The 10,353-nt window shown below is 43.0% G+C and overlaps 1 pseudogene; it reads right to left on the bottom strand.

Moving 5' to 3' along the window:
* Positions 1–9,165: 9,165 nt before the first annotated feature.
* On the bottom strand, positions 9,166–10,107 carry LOC123839125 (large ribosomal subunit protein uL10-like; annotated as a pseudogene).
* Between the last annotated feature and the right edge of the window lie 246 nt (positions 10,108–10,353).

Genomic DNA, 10,353 nt, shown 5'->3' with positions numbered 1-10,353 from the left:
GTAAGGTGGTGCTTGGCTGGCTCGGTTAGTGGAGCATATGAAGCTTGATCTTGGGGTTGTGAGTTCGAGCCCCATGTTGGGTATAGAGATTACTTAAAAATAAAATCTTAAAAAAAAAGAATACCTGTTCGACCAGAGGCTGTATGTGACTTTCTTCATCATGATCACAAGGCCATTTCTGTCTCTGCTAGACATCCACAGAGGGTTGGGGTTGTAGTGCAGGAATAAGCCTGAAAACTCAGGACAGGGATAAGTGATTGTTGTCACACTAGCAGGTAAGATCAGCTGACAGTTAAAAAAATTATTATTAATCATTATTATTGTTATTTTTGAAAGACTTCAAATGCCTGAGAACACTAGAATTAGTTTTTTTTTGTTTGTTTTGTAGCTTCCACTTAATACAGAGGCATTTTTGCTGCAAGGCACTGTTTAGTCCATACACCATATTCTGGGCACCTGAAACCATGGCAACTGTGATTTCTGATCATTTGTAGGCATTTTAATTTGGGCTTGAACATTTAGAGGCATTATTTTGCCAGTTATTTCTGGAAATGATTTAAAAAACACTTCAAAAGGCATCAATTTTATTTTATTTTCTTCTGAACCATTAACATTATCTTTTTTTTTTAAAGATTCTAGAGGTAGAAAGTGATTTATAGCCGTAAGATTATCGGTTTGTTTATGGACCATTTACTTAGTCTTTGAAATAGGGCTCAAAGAATTCAGTTTAGGGCAGAGACAGGTATTATCTTTATTTTATTTTATTTTTAAAAAAGATTTGTTTATTTCAGAGAGAGAGAGGGAGAGCATGAGCAGGAGGAGCAGAGGGAGAGGGAGAGGGAATCTCAAGCAGATGCAGCACTGAGCGCGGAGCCCAATGCTGGGCTCAATCTCATGATCCCAAGATCATGACCTGGGCTGAAATCAAGAATCAGCTGCTTAACTGATGGCGTAATGCCCCTTTCTCATTTTCTTCTAAGTTAACACGATGAGGAGTACTTTTTTTTAAAAAAAGATTTTATTTATTTATTAGAGAATGAGTGTGAGTGGGAGAAGGGGCAGAGGGAGAAGGAGAAGCAGGCTCCCTGCTGAGCAAGGAGCCTGGTGTGGGACTCGATCCCAGGACTCCGGGGTCATGACCTGAGCCGAAGGCAGATGCTTAACTGCTTGAGCCACCCAGGTGCCCCTCAAGTCTTTTTAAATCCTGAAATGCAAACTGAGATAAAGAAAGACAGTTATTGATGGTTTTATATGTGTTTTGGAAAGTAGGATGGTACCATTATTTTTAAAGGTTTTAACTACAGGAAAAAAATATGTCCAGTTTTGCCCTTGCTTCCCTTGCCTTTGACGAACTATTGGGACTTCATCAAGATAAAAAGCTTTTGCACAGCAAAGAAAGTCAACAAAACCAAAAGACAACCGACAGATGGGAGAAGATACTTGCAAATGACATATCAGATAAAGGGCTGGTATCCAGTATCTATAAAGAACTTACCAAACTCAACACCCAAAGAACAGATAATTCAATCAAGAAATGGGCAGAAGACATGAACAGACATTTTTCCAAAGAAGACATCCAGATGGCCAACGGACACATGAAAAAGTGCTCAACATTGCTCGGCATCAGGGAAATCCAAATCAAAACCTCAATGAGATACCACCTCACACCAGTCAGAATGGCTAAAATTAACAAGTCAGGAAACGACAGATGTTGGCGGGGATGCAGAGAAAGGGGAACCCTCCTACACTGATGGTGGAAATGCAAGCTGGTGCAGCCACTCTGGAAAACAGTATGGAGTTTCCTCAAAAAGTTGAAAATAGAGCTACCATATGACCCAGCAATTGCACTACTGGGTATTTACTCCAAAGATACAAATGTAGGGATCCGAAGGGGTACGTGCACCCCGATGTTTATAGCAGCAATGTCCACAATAGCCAAACTATGGGAAGAGCCAAGATGTCCACTGACAGATGAATGGATAAAGAAGAGGTGGTATATATACACAATGGAATATTATGCAGCCATCAAAAGGAATGAAATCTTGCCATTTGCAATGACGGGGATGGAACTGGGGGGTATTATGCTGAGCGAAATAAGTCAATCAGAGAAAGATATGTATCATATGACCTCACTGATATGAGGAATTCGTAATCTCAGGAAACAAACTGAGGGTTGCTGGAGTGGGGGGGTGGGAGGGATGGGGTGGCTGGGTGATAGACACTGGGGAGGGTATGTGCTATTGTGAGAGCTATGAATTGTGTAAGACTGTTGAATCACAGACCTGTACCTCTGAAACAAATAATACATTATATGTTAAAAAAAGAAGATAGTAGGAAGGGTAAAATGAAGGGGGGGAATTGGAGGGGGAGATGAACCATGAGAGACTGTGGACTCTGAGAAACAAACTGAGGGTTCTAGAGGGGTGGGGGGGTGGGGGGATGGGTTAGCCTGGTGATGGGTGTTAAAGAGGGCACGTACTGAATGGAGCACTGGGTGTTATACGCAAACAATGAATCATGGAACACTACATCAAAAACTAATGATGTATGGTGATTAACATAATAAAATTATTTTAAAAAGTATAAAAAATGTCCAATTTCTAACAAACATCTTTTTTTATCCAGTATCACTGTAGCTTTTCTTTTTTTTAAATTTTATTATGTTATGCTAGTCACCATGCAATACATCATTGGTTTTTGATGTGGTGATCCACAATCCATTGTTTTCGTATAACACCCAGTGCTCCATGCAGTACGTGCCTCCTAATAATAATAGAAGTTTTCCTTCTATTTCTATTTTTTGAAACAGCTTTAGTAGAATAGGTATTATTTCTTCTTTGAATATTTGGTAGAATTCCCCAGGGAATCCATCAGGCTCTGGACTCTTGTTTTTGGGGAGGTTTTTGATCACTGCTTCAATCTCGTTACTGGTTATTGGCCTATTCAGGTTGTCAATTTCTTCCTGTTTCAGTCTTGGGAGTTTATAGTTTTCCAGGAAGGCCTCCATTTCATCCAGATCGCTCAGTTTATTGGCATATAGTTGTTGATAATAATTTCTAATAATTGTTTCTATTTCCTTGGTGTCAGTCGTGATCTCTCCCCTTTCATTCATAATCTTATTAATTTGGGTCCTTTCTCTTTTCTTCTGGATAAGTCTGGCCAGTGGTTTATCGATCTTATTAATTCTTTCAAAGAACCAACTTCTAGTTTCATTGATCTGATCTACTGTGTTTCTGGTTTCTAATTCATTGATTTCTGCCCTAATTTTAATTATTTCTCTTCTAATATGTGGCTTAGGCATCATTTGTTGCTTTTTCTGTAGTTCTTTAAGGTGTAGAGTTAGTTGGTGAATTCGGGATTTTTCTATTTTTTTGAGTGAGGCTTGGATGGCTATGTATTTTCCCCTTAGGACCGCCTTTGCAGTATCCCATAGGTTTTGGACCGATGTGTTTTCGTTCTCATTGATTTCCATGAATTGTTTAAGTTCTTCTTTGATTTCTTGGTTGACCCAAACATTCTTGAGCAGAGTGGTCTTTAGCTTCCAAGTGTTTGAATTTCTGCCAAATTTTTTCTTGTGATTGAGTTCCAGTTTTAGAGCATTGTGGTCTGAGAATATGCAGGGAATAATCTCAATCTTTGGTATCGGTTGAGACCTGATTTGTGACCCAGTATATGGTCTATTCTGGAGAAAGTTCCATGTGCGCTCGAGAAGAATGAGTATTCTTTTGTTTTAGGGTGGAATGTTCTGTAAATATCTATGAGGTCCATCTGGTCCAATGTATCATTCAAAGCTCTTGTTTCCTTGTTGATTTTCTGCTTAGATGATCTGTCCATTGCTGAGTGGAGTATTGAGGTCTCCTACAATTAACATATTGTTACCAATATGACTCTTTATTTTGGTTAACAGTTGGCTTATATAGATGGCTGCTACCATGTTGGGGGCATAGATATTTACAATTGTTAGATCTTCTTGTTGGATAGACCCTTTAAGAATGATATAGTGTCCTTCTGTGTCTCTTATTACAAACTTTAGTTTAAAATCTAATTTGTCTGATATAAGAATTGCTACCCCAGCGTTCTTTTGAGGTCAGCTGGCATGGAAGATGGATCTCCATCCCTTCACTTTCAGTCTGGATGTATCTTTAGGTTCAAAATGAACCTGTCTCTTGTAGACAGCATATGGATGGGTCCTGTCTTTTTATCCAATCTGCAACCCTGTGCCGTTTTATGGGAGCGTTTAGGCCATTCACATTGAGAGTGAGTATTGAAAGATATGAATTAATTGTCATCATGTTGCCGGTGAAGATGTTGTTTTTATACATTGTCCCTGTAAATTTCTGTTGTAGATCACTCTTGGGGTCTTTCTCCTTTTATAGAACCCCCCTTAATATTTCTTGCAGGACCGGTTTAGTGGTCACATATTCTTTCAGTTTCTGCCGGTTGTGGAAGCTCTGCATCTCTCTATCCATCCTAAATGAAAGCCTTGCTGGATAAAGTATTCTTGGCTGCATGTTCTTCTCATTTAGTACCCTGAATATGTCTTGCCAGGCCTTTCTGGCTTGCCAGGTCTCTGTGGATAGGTCTGACGTTATTCTGATGTTCCTCCCTCTGTACGTAAGGAATCTCTTCCCCCAACTGCCCTTAAGATGGTTTCCTTGCTTCTAAGATTTGCAAGTTTTACTATTACATGCCGGGGTGTTGGCCTGTTTTCCTTGATCTTGGGAGGGGTCCTCTCTGCCTCTAGGACTTGAATGTTTGTTTCATTACCCAGATTAGGGAGTTCTCAGCTACGATTTGCTCAAATACATCTTCTAGTCCTCTCTCTCTCTCCACTCCCTCCGGGATTCCAATTATTCTGACATTGGAACGCTTCATGGTGTCACTTATTTCTCTGATTCTATTTTCGTGGATTCTGAGTTGTTTTTCCCTGGCCTCCTCTTTTCCCTTTTTATGTATTATATTGTCTTCCAGATCGCTTATTCTCCTGCCTCAGTTACCCTAGCTGTTAGATTATCTAGATTGGATTAGATCTCATTGATAGCATTTTTAAGTTCTGCCAATTCACCTTTTATTTCTGCCCTTAGAGACTCTATGTTGCCATTAATTGATTTCTCCATTCTAGCCATTGTCTTCACAATTGCTAGCCTGAATTCCATCTCCGACATCTTGGTTATATCTGCATCCATTTGTAAATCTGCAGCATAAGTCATAATCTCTGTGTCTTTTCTATTTCGGGGGCTCCTCCTCCTAGTCATTTTGTTGATGGGTGTTTGAGGGAATGTATAGAGTCCAAATTATCAACCAGAACCCAAGCAAGATGCACCTGTTTTCTTGGGACCTTAGGGTTGCTGGCCTCTTGTTTTCCCAGCCTGTCTTCTTCGGGAGGGGCCTGCCGCGCTGTTACTCAGGCAACCCTGTTTGGGCGGAGTTGCCCTGCGTCCCTGTGGCAGGGGATGGGCTCAGACGGAATCAGTTTTTGGGGCTTTTGTTCTCTGGCAGCTTTCCCTGGCAGCTTTCCGCGTCTCTTCCGGGAGTCAGAGCAGAAGAGACCATTTCCAACCCTCTGCCTCAGAGCAGAGAGACCGCAGTCTGTTCTTCAGTGAGCTCTCCAGGCCACACCGTCTCCGTTTTTGTCCGTGCTGCTATAAAGTGCAGCGTCCTGGGTTGTGCACCCCTCCACAGTGCTCCCAGTCCTGCCTCCAGGTCGGGGCACGTCTCTGCCCTTTGTGCTTCTAAAACCGCCAGCCGCTCCCAGTTCGCATGCGCGCAACTCCGCTGCTCGGGGTTTCTGCCTGGGGGCTGCCCTAAAGTCCTTTCCCCGCCGCTACCGGTCTGCGAGTCTGTGCCCCGTCCCCAGTGCGCGAGGCTGTCGCTCACCGGCGGTGTAGAATCCCCACGGCCAGGCATCCTCCGATATCTGCCCGCAGAATCATGGCTCCGCTTTGTACCTCAAAACCAACCGCCCGCGATATTCTGTTTGTAGAGATCCAGATCTTACATCTCAGGCTGGTTTCGTGGGTGCTCAGAGTGGTCTGGTAGATATCCAGCTCAATTCCGGGGACCAGTTGAAATAGGGTCCCCTACTCCTTCGCCATCTTTCCCCCAATCCCTCACTGTAGCTTTTCCATATACATTAGCTGAATCATCTATAGGTTATGAAGACTGGTGTCACAAAATAACAGGCTGGGTTTCAGTCCTGAAAGCTCAACAGGAACTAATGTCCTTCACAGGGTTCTCACAATTAGAATCTAGAAGCTTTCATTCAGAATGACTCCAGATAAATTCCCCACATTTGTCAAAACTTGTGGATATATAAAGAATTTTTTCTTCTATCCAACTTGAGAAAGACAGTTTTGTTCTTTCATAGTCAGTAGGTGGGGGAGTGCTAATACTTCTTGTTGATAAAATATGTATTAGGCAATATTTTCAAAGTTATACAATCGAGATGGTAAACACATTTATATGAAATTTAATGAGGCCAAGTGGGAGTGTAGTTAAATATCTTCTTAGAAATCTTGGCAAGTTACAATGGAGATTAAGATTCTAAGTCATTTTAAAATAGGATGCAATAATTTGTTACCTTTCAACCCTTTTGTAATTGTGGGGAGTCTTACAAAAAGTATAAATATTAAGATTCCTTATGCTGATGTTTGTTTGGCTTGTCAGTATCTCTAGAGCTTCTTTTTCTTTGTTCAGACCACACACTTGGCTAAATGTTATCATTTGCATTTTGATAATACACTGGGTTTGTTAGTGGCAGAAATATCTTTATAAATAAATTAGAAGAAATTTTAAAATGTTTTCATTTCTGTTTGTAAACATCTATTGGCACAAAGAGCCCCATGTCGTCAACAGAACTTTTATACTATGGTAGAGTTTGTAATATGTGATAAGGAATCATTAGTAATTGGGCAGACAGTGCAAGGAGTCTTGGTCTAAGAAGACAATCCTCCATGGGGCTGATGCCCTTCTAAGCAAATTCTATTAAGAACTGAGGTTTTTATTTTATTTTTTTATTTCCCGATCATCATCTACATTGTAAGAGAAACCCATACCTTAAATATAAAATTGGCTGGTACAAGTTATTTTAAAAAGTTCACTTTGATTTTTGAAGCAAGATTGTATGATAGATTTTAGTCCTGCATTTTATTGATTTACTGAAAATATTTTATTCATTTATTTATTTTAGATGTGGGGGCTTGGGGAGAGAGCGCACATGCTAGCCAGGGGAGGGAGAGGGATAGAGAATCCCGAGCAGATTCTGCATTGAGCACAGAGCCCGATGTGGCGTTCAGTCGCATGACCCTGAGATCATGACCTGAGCCAAAATCAAGAGTCAGATGCCCAATCGACTGAGCCACTCAGGCACCCCTAGTCCTGCATTTTAAAAGCTCCCCCCAGGGGTGCCTGGGTGGCTCAGTTGTTAAGCGTCTGCCTTCGGCTCAGGTCATGGTCCCAGGGTCCTGGGATCGAGTCCCGCATCGGGCTCCCTGCTCAGCGGGGGGTCTGCTTCTCCCTCTGATCCTCCCCCTCTCATGCTCTCTGTCTCCCATTCTCTCTCTCAGATAAATAAATAAAATCTTCAAATAAAATAAAATAAAATAAAAACTCCCCCTAGGGGCGCCTGGGTGGCTCAGTTGTTAAGCGTCTGCCTTCCGCTCAGGTCATGATCCTGGAGTCCCGGGATCGAGTCCCGCATCGGGCTCCCTGCTCGGCGGGAAGCCTGCTTCTCCCTCTCCCACTCTCCCTGCTTGTGTTCCCTCTCTCGTGGTTTCTCTCTGTTAAAAAATAAATAAAAGCTTTAAAAAAAAATAAAAGCTCCCCCCATTTCCCACCTCTTAAGAAATTTCAGCCTGCCTGACCATCCCCAATGTGCTTAGGGGAGCTGGTTACCCTGAGTGTGTCTAGGATGCTCCCTGTTTGCCTGGCCATCCTCATAAGTCGCACTAAACTCAGCTGTCTTATGGCAAGAGGAGCTTGATACTTTCTCTCTGAGCAGCATTGGACAATAGAATGCATACTTGACCAATGCTGCTGCGTAGCATCTCTTGGGTCCTGCTGATGGAAAGACTTCCTTTTGGCGGGACTGATGATTAAAAATTGAGTATCCTGAGGACCTGAGGCTGCCACGCTACACCTCCTCCCCCATCTTGACTTCTCAACCATCATTACATACTGCCTGGAGTGTTGAGAAAGATTTATCTCCCCTCTTTGGCTGGAGGTACTCCCTTTCCCATTGGATTTGAGAAGTTGGAAACAGGCATCAAACCCCACTTGTCCTTTTATTTTGTTCTGTAAGTCTGTGTTCCTCTGTAAAGGTAAAAAAGAACCTGCTCTTGGTCTTACCTAGGGCCTAGAAAATTCATCTTAAATCAGGCTCATTCCCTCTGCCTGATACGGTCATTGTGATCTCATTCCATTCATTATCGAATTTCTCAGTCCTCTTCTTAATAGGTCAGCTCTTTTCCTTCTGATTTCTGTGGGTACATGACATCAGAAGTTACATAAATGATTACAAAGTAGGTGGGAAAAAAACAAAGCTCTATTTCTTTAATAGAACTTCCTTTTTAAGCCACTATTCTCACTTGGCAGTGGAAAATAATCTTGTCACCTTTATATATTCTAGTCAACAGCATTTTAAATGTTTAAATAATTCTTTTGTGTAAATATTCAGTCAGATTTGCATATTATTATCTCAGCTGTTCCCAGCTCTGTCTCCCGGTCTTCTCTTTTCCCTATGCATGGTTCTGCTTCTGTTTCACTGGGCTCAAGGTTCCATTGGCTGGCAGAGGAAGAAAGAGTGGGAGTTTGCTTATGTGGATAGTATATGGTGTGGCAGCTTAAAGGCTGGTCCACGCCCTTAGTTTCATTTCTTGCCCAGATGCCAGTGCAGTCCAGCTATTGATGTCCATGGTTGAGTTTCTAGACATGGAGGATGTCCAACATTGGCCTTTTTGTGTGGCATGGTAGATGATTTTCCTGTGTCCAACTGGTGCCTTTTATAGCATAATGCAGGGGATCCTGTAGAGACAGCATTGTCTCCCCCACCCTTTTCAAGTTTTTGCTAGTGTGCGTCTCTTCATTCTTTTTTTTTTTTTAAGAGAGGTATGCCTTTATTTTCTTGTTTCACATATAAAGTTGGCTAAATTGGTTGCTTTTTGGTGATTAGCGAAGGAGACCAAATCTCATATCCTTGCCCAGCTCCTCCGACTCTTCCTTTGTTTCCACCTTGGCTGGGGCTGTGGCAGCAGCAGGTGCAGCAGTGGTAGCCTCAGCCACGGGGGCAGCAGCCACAGAGGCGGAAGGATCAGCCAAGAAGGCCTGGATCTTTGCAGCAAGTGGGAAGGTGTCATCAGCCTCCGCAGACAAAGCCAGGACCCACTTGTATCCATTAATGATAGACAGGGGCACTGATGCAACAGTTGGGTAACCTGTCTGCAGACGTACACTGACAACATTGCAGACACCCTCCAGGAAGTGAGAATGCAGTTTCCTCTGTGATGTCAGGCACTTCAGGGTTGTAGATGCTGCCGTTGTCAAACACATGCGGGATGATCAGCTCAAAGGAGAAGGGGGAGATGTTCAGCGTGTTCAGCAGTGTGGTTTGCTGGCTCCCACTTTGTCTCTAGTCTTAATCAGCTGCATATCAGTCAGGATTTCAGTGGTGCCCCTGAAGGTTTTAGTGGTGATGCCTAAAGCCTGGAAGATGGAAGGCTCTCGGGCCCCAGACCAGTGCTCTGGGCCGGCACAGTCACTTCACACAGGGCTACGGCCCCAGCTGGTACCTTAGTGGCCAGCAGCATGACCCTGATCTCAGTGAGGTCCTCCTTGGTAAACACAAAGCCCACCTTCCCCTGGACATGAGGCAACGGTTTCTCCAGAGCTGGGTTGTTCTCCAGATGCCCTTGCATGGGCCTTGTGCATCGTGGTGTTCTTGCCCTGATTCAGTACAGCAATCTTCCCGCGGAGGGACATGAGAATATGCTGCATCTGCTTGGAACCTACGTTGTGTGCTCCCACAGTGAAGCATTTTGGATAATCATCCAAAAGTTGGGTGATCTTAAGGAAGTAGTTGGACTTCCAGCCTGCCCTGTCTTCCCTGAGCATCATGGTGGTGTGTCAGGGATTGTCACGTAGGGTTCAAAGACAATGTCACTCTCACGAGGATGCCTGGAGAGACCTCCTCATTCTTTTGGCTGGCCTCTTTTGGGGATAGCAAGCTGAATAATCTTACCAGATACTTTCAAGTGTCTATTATTATTATTATTTTAAAGATTTTATTTATTTATTTGAGAGAGAGAGAGAGCACAAGTAGGGGGAGCGGCAGGCAGAGGGAGAAGCAGGCTTCCTGCG

The sequence above is a fragment of the Mirounga angustirostris genome, unplaced genomic scaffold (assembly GCF_029215605.1).
Source record: "Mirounga angustirostris isolate CCGP_5_RB_7025 unplaced genomic scaffold, mMirAng1.0.hap1 SCAF_3, whole genome shotgun sequence".
In the NCBI taxonomy this organism is placed as follows: Eukaryota; Metazoa; Chordata; class Mammalia; order Carnivora; family Phocidae; genus Mirounga; species Mirounga angustirostris.
The sequence above is the reverse complement of the archived record's forward strand: the minus strand, read 5'-3'. Positions and strand labels throughout refer to the sequence as shown.